Genomic DNA, 8,661 nt, shown 5'->3' with positions numbered 1-8,661 from the left:
TCTCACGCTTGAGGTATTCGGCTAATCACAACGCACTGGATAGCTGGCTAATCAGAGCACACCTCGCTTTTCAGACCGATTAGTTTTGTAAAAATCGACGCGTTTCAGAAGGCGGGGCATAGAGGAGAAACAATAATGTACAGTATGTGGAAAATAATGTGTTTTTTTAACTTTAAACCGCATAAACACATTTCATTACACCAAATACACAAAATAATGTTCTTTTTAGCAGCATCATATGACCCCTTTAAATAACATAGTTATTTAAACAAATCGTAGTTAGCTTTGTTTGCCAAAAATTGTAGTGTAGAATCTGCTTTTTCAAAAGCTTGATTGTAGTTGAACTGACGTACTTCAAAGTATATTCCCCAACGCTGTCAACCTGACATGAACTTTCGGCTCATGCAGCAGCAAGAGAACTGCTGGTAAATGAGTGCTATGGAAACAAAAGACTCATGCAGCTGGTCACAGTGTGACCTACATCTCCTCACTTTAACTATGCAGGGACTCTGTTTATAATCACAATGTGGACGCCAGTACACAAATCTGTACTTAGAATGACTGCTGGAAGTAAATCCAGTTTTCTGACACAAGGCGGAAAAAGACGATAAAAAAGAGAAAGATGACGACAAAGAGAGACAGACAGAGAAAAAAGGTGAGATAAAGGTTTTTCTATTATGTCTTTCCAAGACAGCAGGAAAGATTTTGGCGGTAGTTTCTGAGGATGTCTAGAAAGAAATGACAAAATGTTATTGCCTGAAGCTCAACACCTTAAAGCAGTGATCCTCAAATCTGGCTCGCGTGATCCACTTTCCTGCAGAGTTTAGCTTTAACCCTATCATCAAACAAACCTACCTGTGATTTTCTAATGATCCTGAAGACATTGATTAGCAATCTCAGGTGGGTTTTGATTAGGGTAGAGCTAAACTCTGCAGGAAAGTGGATCTCGGGAGCTAGATTTGAGGATCACTGCCTTAAAGGAACAGTTCCCTCTAAATAAAAACCTTGTCATCATTTACTCACCCGCATGTCATTACAAATGTGTTTGATTTTCTGGAAAAATTTGCAAATGTCATTCAGATTTGCGCATATTCATACTTGGCGTATTGAGATCAGTGTTGCTACACACACAAAACTTTAACATTAGAAATGTTGCCTTCACAACAAATCAGTTGTGCACTGAAATTACTACAACTAAAACTGAAAGAAAAATAAAGAAAAAATAAACACAACAAAATATAACAAAAAAAACGAACACTGATAAAAAATTATGAAAACTTAAACCAAATTTTTGTCATTTTTGAAGCTCAACAGCCTAAGTTCCTATGAATTTTTATTGCATGGAAAAGAGCAGCATGAACCTTCTGTGTGGCATCTCTCTTTGCACTCCACAAAAGAAAGAAAACCATATGGAATGACTTGCACCAAAACAAGGAATATTTTCTGAATAACAACCAAAATGGTGGTCTGTTCTTCTCACAAAACCAACAAATGGCCTCTAAAGACTTGGAATATGTTGCCCAATTCATACAGATGACTTCCAGAATACTTTTTGTCATTCATTGTATGAAAAAGAGCAGTATGAGCATTCTAATATCTTGTTTGTGTTCCACTAAAAACGAAAATCATATGTAATGTAAAGAGGATGAAAAAACTATGACAGATTTTTAATTTTAAGTTAACTACTCCTTTTAAGAGTGTCATTATGATGTCTTTATCAAGAGAACTATGCCACATGCTATACAGAAGATCTCCACGTACTTCAGAAAAGCCTCAGAATTGTTTTAGCAGTTCATAGGTTCATTTGTTACCATTTATGAAGCAATTTGGGAACTGGCTGATGCCTAGTGAGGTGTAAACTGCTATTATCTCTCACGAATTAACTCATATTTCTAAGAAAGAGTCACAAATCACACTTTCTGTGACTGGTGGTTTTGTGTATGAGCTTAAACATTTGACCTGATCAGCGCAAATCGTTTCGTGGTGCACTGCGTTTTAAAAAGTGAATCTTTTCTGTAACCTGTTACCGATCTACGTACAGTACCTCTGACATACGAATTTGTCATTCAGAGATTTTCCTCCTCCCCGAGCCATTCCTCTCCCACTTCCAGCAGACGTCCATTTCTCATCTCCTTCTCAATTCCTCCCCCAGCATGTAATCTGTTCTTGACTGATTCCTTCCATTTCTTTTGCATTAGCGGCAGTCTCTTCCCGGGATCATTATCTTGACAAACACGCGACCCCTTAAAATAACAGTCTACCTGACGGTGCTTATAAATAACACGCCACTTATTACAGCTGCTTAGCAACCTGCTACAAGATTAAAGGAAATTTCTCATACAAAATCACATTATACAATTATTTTATAGCATACCTTCCCACTTACCATTTTATCAGTATCTTAAAACACCATTTCATTGGATATGCAGAGAATTGAGCTCTTTTCGCGGGTGGTTCTGATGAGGCTGACATGTTCCAGGTCTCCAAAGAAGCTTTCACTGATTGACCGTTGGACATGCATGAGTGATTGAGCTCAATTACAGTATCTTCTTTTCTCTGAAGACCATCTCTGCTACCTTTGGAGAGAAGAACGGAGACTGTGTGTGAACTGGAGAGCCAATTAACAGACTCGGCATGAAACTGAAGGCTTGAGAACCTGATTGTCTGCACTCAGATACGAATGAACCCTGGTGATACAAACACCGCCTCTATCTTCTACAGCTCAAACGTCTGATTGCCATATTGCTGCCGGTAAGATGACTGGTCAAGAACTTTTATGGATGTGAAAAGTTGAAAAATCGAAGAAAAAAATGCAATCACATAATGCACTGTGGCATTACAGGCCCAATGAATAAAATAATACAAATAGATGAACAAAGAAAAATGTTGATTTTAAATACACTTAATTCAATGCAAAAGTAAATGCTCAAATAATTTAAATAATAACGTTATTAAAAATCTAATAAAATAAATAGACATTTAAAAAAAACGTATTATAATTAAAAATGTAAATATATTTATGATGCATATTTGTCATGTTTTAACAGCACTATTGTTATTATTAACTAAAACATTTATTTAAATATTTTGGTAATTTAAATAAAGCTTGAAAAAATAAATATTAACTAAAAATTAAACAAAAAACTAAAATAATGACATTATTCATTAGTACTACAATTACTAAAAATGAAATGAAATAAAACTTCTAGAATTATTAAAAAACAACTAATAAAAATGTCAAAAGCACATAAAATGATTAAAACTTAAACTAAAATGAAAACTGAAAATATAAAAAGCTAATTCAAAATATGAATAAATAATATAATAATATATAATTAATACTTCAGTAACACTGTTCTAGAGTATGGCATTGTTCTTTTGACCAATCAATTGTTAACTGCAGGTCATCTTGCTCTTTAAATACTTGCTCTTTAAAAAAAAAATCAATCCAAGATACCAGACAGACCCAGAAAAAATGTTGATTATGAATATATTAAATCCAGTACGGAGAAGTAGAAATAAAATAAAGCAATTAAATACAATTTTTAATTGTTTTAAATAAGTAAAAAGGTAAATAAATGTTTTAAATAATTAAAAATGTAAATAAATCCATTTAAATGGTGAAAAAAGTACTATTTTACAAAAAGAAATGCATTGCATTCCTCACAAATCAATTGTGTGTTGAATCTCGTTTACATTGCGTGCTCTGTCTCTTCCATGAACTTCGAATATTGTACAAATACTATCTGTCTTCCCCATGTCAACTGGTTAGTATGTGATGTTCATGCACGTTTAGTCCTCAAAAAGAGGCAGACGTTTGGCTCTTGGGGTGGTTGGAGGGGTTTCAAGATTGATCCCACAAATATTCAGTCCCACAAATATTCCCATGACGGCTAATTACCCGTCGTACACGGCAATGTGGCACACCAGTACTACCAGCGGGAACCAGTACATCGGTGGGAGGGGAACGGGCCGCTCGCGGGTTCTCATACTCTGCTGTGGTACTGCATGGGTTTTCAGATCTCAGCGTTCACAGTACAGTCCTTTGTGCCTCACAGATCTGCCTTCAAACAATGACGCGTCTCACAGCAACCCGATGGAATTTAAAGAGAAATTTAATATCCAGGTTAACATTCTCTGAAGCGCTTGTCCCAATTTGTATGTACTTCTCTGGTGGTGGGAAAGTATGTAAAATGGGGCTAGTTGTCACACTTACTGCAGTGAATATTTCTCAGGTTTATAATTATACGCTGCAAAAATGAATTCTTACACAGTATTTTTGTCTTGCTGTCCAGCACAAATATCTAAACATTCTCAAATCACGATACATTTACTTGAGAAGCAAAATGACTCGATATTAAAGGAATAGTTCACCAACAAATGAATGGATCCTCTGCAGTGAATGGGTGCCGTCAGAATGAGAGTCCAAAAACATCACAATAATCCACAAGTAATCCACACCACTCCAGTCCATCAGTTAATGTCTTGAGAAGTGAAAAGCTGTGTGTTTGTAATAAACAATTTTTTTAACTTCAAACAAGCCCTCTATCCCTAACATTGCTTTGTCCGGTGAAAAAGTCATCTTGTCTGAATCAGGAGAGAAATATGAACAAATATACCACTGTTTACAAGCGAAAACAGTTCTAATATGTTAGTGGATTTTGATGTGAGAGGACAACGGAGGAAATGCCTTAATGATAGATTTGTTTAACTGATGAACTGGAGTGGTGTGGATTACTTGTGGATTATTGTGATGTTTTTATCAGTTGTTTGGACTCTCATTCTGACGGCACCCATTCACTGTAGAGGAGCCATTGGTGAGCAAGTGATGCAATGCTACATTTCTCCAAATCTGTTCTGATGAAGAAACTCATCTACAATTTGGATTGCCTGATAGTGAGCAAATTTTTAGCTAATTTACATTTTTGGCTGAACTACTATTTTTGTCTTAAAACGAGAAAAAATATCCATGAATGTCATAAGAAAAATAATCTTGTATTTCCTTTGAATTAAGTTTTTCTTACTCCATTGACAGATATTTTAAATTAACATTATTGTAATACATCTTGCAGAAAACAAGATATTTTCCTTCTCAAGTAAATGTGTCTTAATTTAAGAATGTTTAGATGTTTGTAATGGAAAACAGGACTTCTTAAGTAAGAAAATCATTTTTTGAAGTGTTAAGGCGCAGTCTTGGCTACATAAACAGCAAACATCTCCAATAGCGCCCATGTTATCACACCACACTGGGTGAGTTGTCACAATGGGAACCTGCCAGATAAATATAAACAGTAAAACGAATGAATGAATGAATGAATTCATCATTTATATAGCGCTTTATTGTGTATTGCTGTACACCCAAAGCGCTTTACAATCATATCATGGGATCTCTCCTCAACCACCACCAGTGTCCACAAGTAATCCACACCACTCCAGTCCATCAGTTAATGTCTTGAGAAGTGAAAAGCTGTGTGTTTGTAATAAACAATTTTTTTAACTTCAAACAAGCCCTCTATCCCTAACATTGCTTTGTCCGGTGAAAAAGTCATCTTGTCTGAATCAGGAGAGAAATATGAACAAATATACCACTGTTTACAAGCGAAAACAGTTCTAATATGTTAGTGGATTTTGATGTGAGAGGACAACGGAGGAAATGCCTTAATGATAGATTTGTTTAACTGATGAACTGGAGTGGTGTGGATTACTTGTGGATTATTGTGATGTTTTTATCAGTTGTTTGGACTCTCATTCTGACGGCACCCATTCACTGTAGAGGAGCCATTGGTGAGCAAGTGATGCAATGCTACATTTCTCCAAATCTGTTCTGATGAAGAAACTCATCTACAATTTGGATTGCCTGATAGTGAGCAAATTTTTAGCTAATTTACATTTTTGGCTGAACTACTATTTTTGTCTTAAAACGAGAAAAAATATCCATGAATGTCATAAGAAAAATAATCTTGTATTTCCTTTGAATTAAGTTTTTCTTACTCCATTGACAGATATTTTAAATTAACATTATTGTAATACATCTTGCAGAAAACAAGATATTTTCCTTCTCAAGTAAATGTGTCTTAATTTAAGAATGTTTAGATGTTTGTAATGGAAAACAGGACTTCTTAAGTAAGAAAATCATTTTTTGAAGTGTTAAGGCGCAGTCTTGGCTACATAAACAGCAAACATCTCCAATAGCGCCCATGTTATCACACCACACTGGGTGAGTTGTCACAATGGGAACCTGCCAGATAAATATAAACAGTAAAACGAATGAATGAATGAATGAATTCATCATTTATATAGCGCTTTATTGTGTATTGCTGTACACCCAAAGCGCTTTACAATCATATCATGGGATCTCTCCTCAACCACCACCAGTGTGCAGCATCCACCTGGATGATGTGACGGCAGCCACAGAGCAACGACGCTCACCACACACCAGCTACAGGTGGAGAGGAGAGAGAGATAGAGCCAATTCAGTGGATGGGGATTATTAGGAATTTGGCCAGGACACCGGGGATACACCCCTACTCTTTACGAGATGTCCCATGGGATTTTTTTAATGACCACAGAGAGTCAGGACCTCGGTTTAACGTCTCATCCGAAGGACAGTGCTTTTTTCAGTATAGTGTCCCCGTCACTATACTGGGGCATTAGGACCCACACAGACCCCAGGGTGAGCACCCATGAAACCCATAAAACATGAATATCAACTTAATAAAAAAACAACATAAATGTAAATGGTAGCATACGAAAATATCTACATATTAATATATAATTTGGGACAAACTCATGCACACTACATAAAATGGATACTATGCAAACTGAGACACAATGTCTCTTTCCAGACAAACCAGACAAACCTCGACCCCTAGAGCCAGACAAGCACCGAATCAGAAATTACCAGCATAAATGTAATGCTGTTTGATTTATGCTGGTAATTTCTGGTTCATTTCAGCAGGGGCTGTACTATAAATATAAATATAACATTGAAATATAAAAAAAAAAAAAATATATATATATCTTAAACTAATGACAGTAAAATATATACATTTAAATATATAATTTAAATTATGAATAATATTTATTATTATATAAATATTTACATTAAGTATATATTATATTAAATATATATTTACAACATTTACAAAATGATATCAAATAATAAATATGTAATAGTAAAAAAATTTTTTTTACTATTTATATTTACAACAATAATATATTATTATTAATATTATTATTATTTTCAGAAAACAAGACATTTTGCATAGTGTCTTTTTCTCTCTTTTTTTTTTTTTTTTACACACTGTACATACCTAAAGCTACAAACAAATGTAAAGTATTTATACTATCTCCCTTAAGGATGTTGTTATCAATCATAGCGCCCCCTTTAATTACAAAGAGAAATGGAATTGGGACAGAGAATTCAGTGATTTCTCTGGGGATTATTAAATCTAAATCATGCTACAGGCTCTATACTCCAGACACTATCTACCCTCCCCAACTTTCCATGAGTCTTAATCTGGAATATTTTGTTTTCATAAATTAGCTGACACTTGCACCATACAAGAAAACACATCAAGAATTCAAATATTCCTAGACTGGAAGTAGCCATTATGAGGTCTTAAAAAGCAGTCAATATATTTCTAACATACTGAATGCATTTTAGATGCTGAGACCAAATTAATCATTTGCAATTCAATTTTAACAGCAAAATAAAGGAATTGCACAGCTCAGACAAATATTTCCATAAGATATGCTCAAAGGACTGAACATTCAGTCCTTCTCAATGAAAGCTGTGCAGAGGAAAATAAAGCAGATATTCTACCAGCCCAATTAAATTTGTCTGTGTGTTCGATATTTTATGAGGTGCAGTCTTCACTGCTCCCCTCTGTCAATACAGCGTGAGTTCAGCATCACTCGGCCAGTAAACTGCTGTTTCATGCATTGGCAATCCAATAACACATATATAAACCAGCATGATGGAACACAGACATGCAAGACAGCACAAAACTACAGCAAAGAAAGAAACAAAATATTATCCTTGAATACTGCATGTGCATCAGCAAGTCAGTGACGTCAATGGTTTATTACATCTTAAAAATATACCCAAATGCAGGAAAATGACATCATGACAGTCAACGGAGATGGTCTTTGGGCTTTGGGTCTTAGCGATGGTTAAATGACACATGCTGCTAACTAGACAAACCTTGACCCTAGAGCTAGACAAACACAAATCAGAAATGACCAGTATAAATGGAAGTTTTTCATGCTGGTTGTTTCAGCAGAGACTGTATTGTAAATATAAAATAATAATATAAAATAAAAATCTAACAGTAAATATATAAAATAATTAATTTGGATATATAATTAATATTATGACTACCATTTATTATTATTTTATTTTTTTTACATTAAGTATTAATTATATTTAATATATTATATTTAGATTAAGTGTAACATTTATTGTTACTATTATTATTGTTTTAAATATTTATCATATTTTATTTAAAGGGGTCATATGATGTTGCTAAAAAGAACATTATTTTGTGTATTTGGTGTAATGAAATGTGTTTATGTGGTTTAAGGTTAAAAAAACACATTATTTTCCACATACTGTACATTATTGTTTCTCCTCTATGCCCCGCCTTTCTGAAACGCGTC

This window comes from Sinocyclocheilus rhinocerous, unplaced genomic scaffold (genome assembly GCF_001515625.1).
Source record: "Sinocyclocheilus rhinocerous isolate Xijiao unplaced genomic scaffold, SAMN03320098_v1.1 scaffold623, whole genome shotgun sequence".
NCBI lineage: Eukaryota > Metazoa > Chordata > Actinopteri > Cypriniformes > Cyprinidae > Sinocyclocheilus > Sinocyclocheilus rhinocerous.
The sequence above is the reverse complement of the archived record's forward strand: the minus strand, read 5'-3'. Positions refer to the sequence as shown.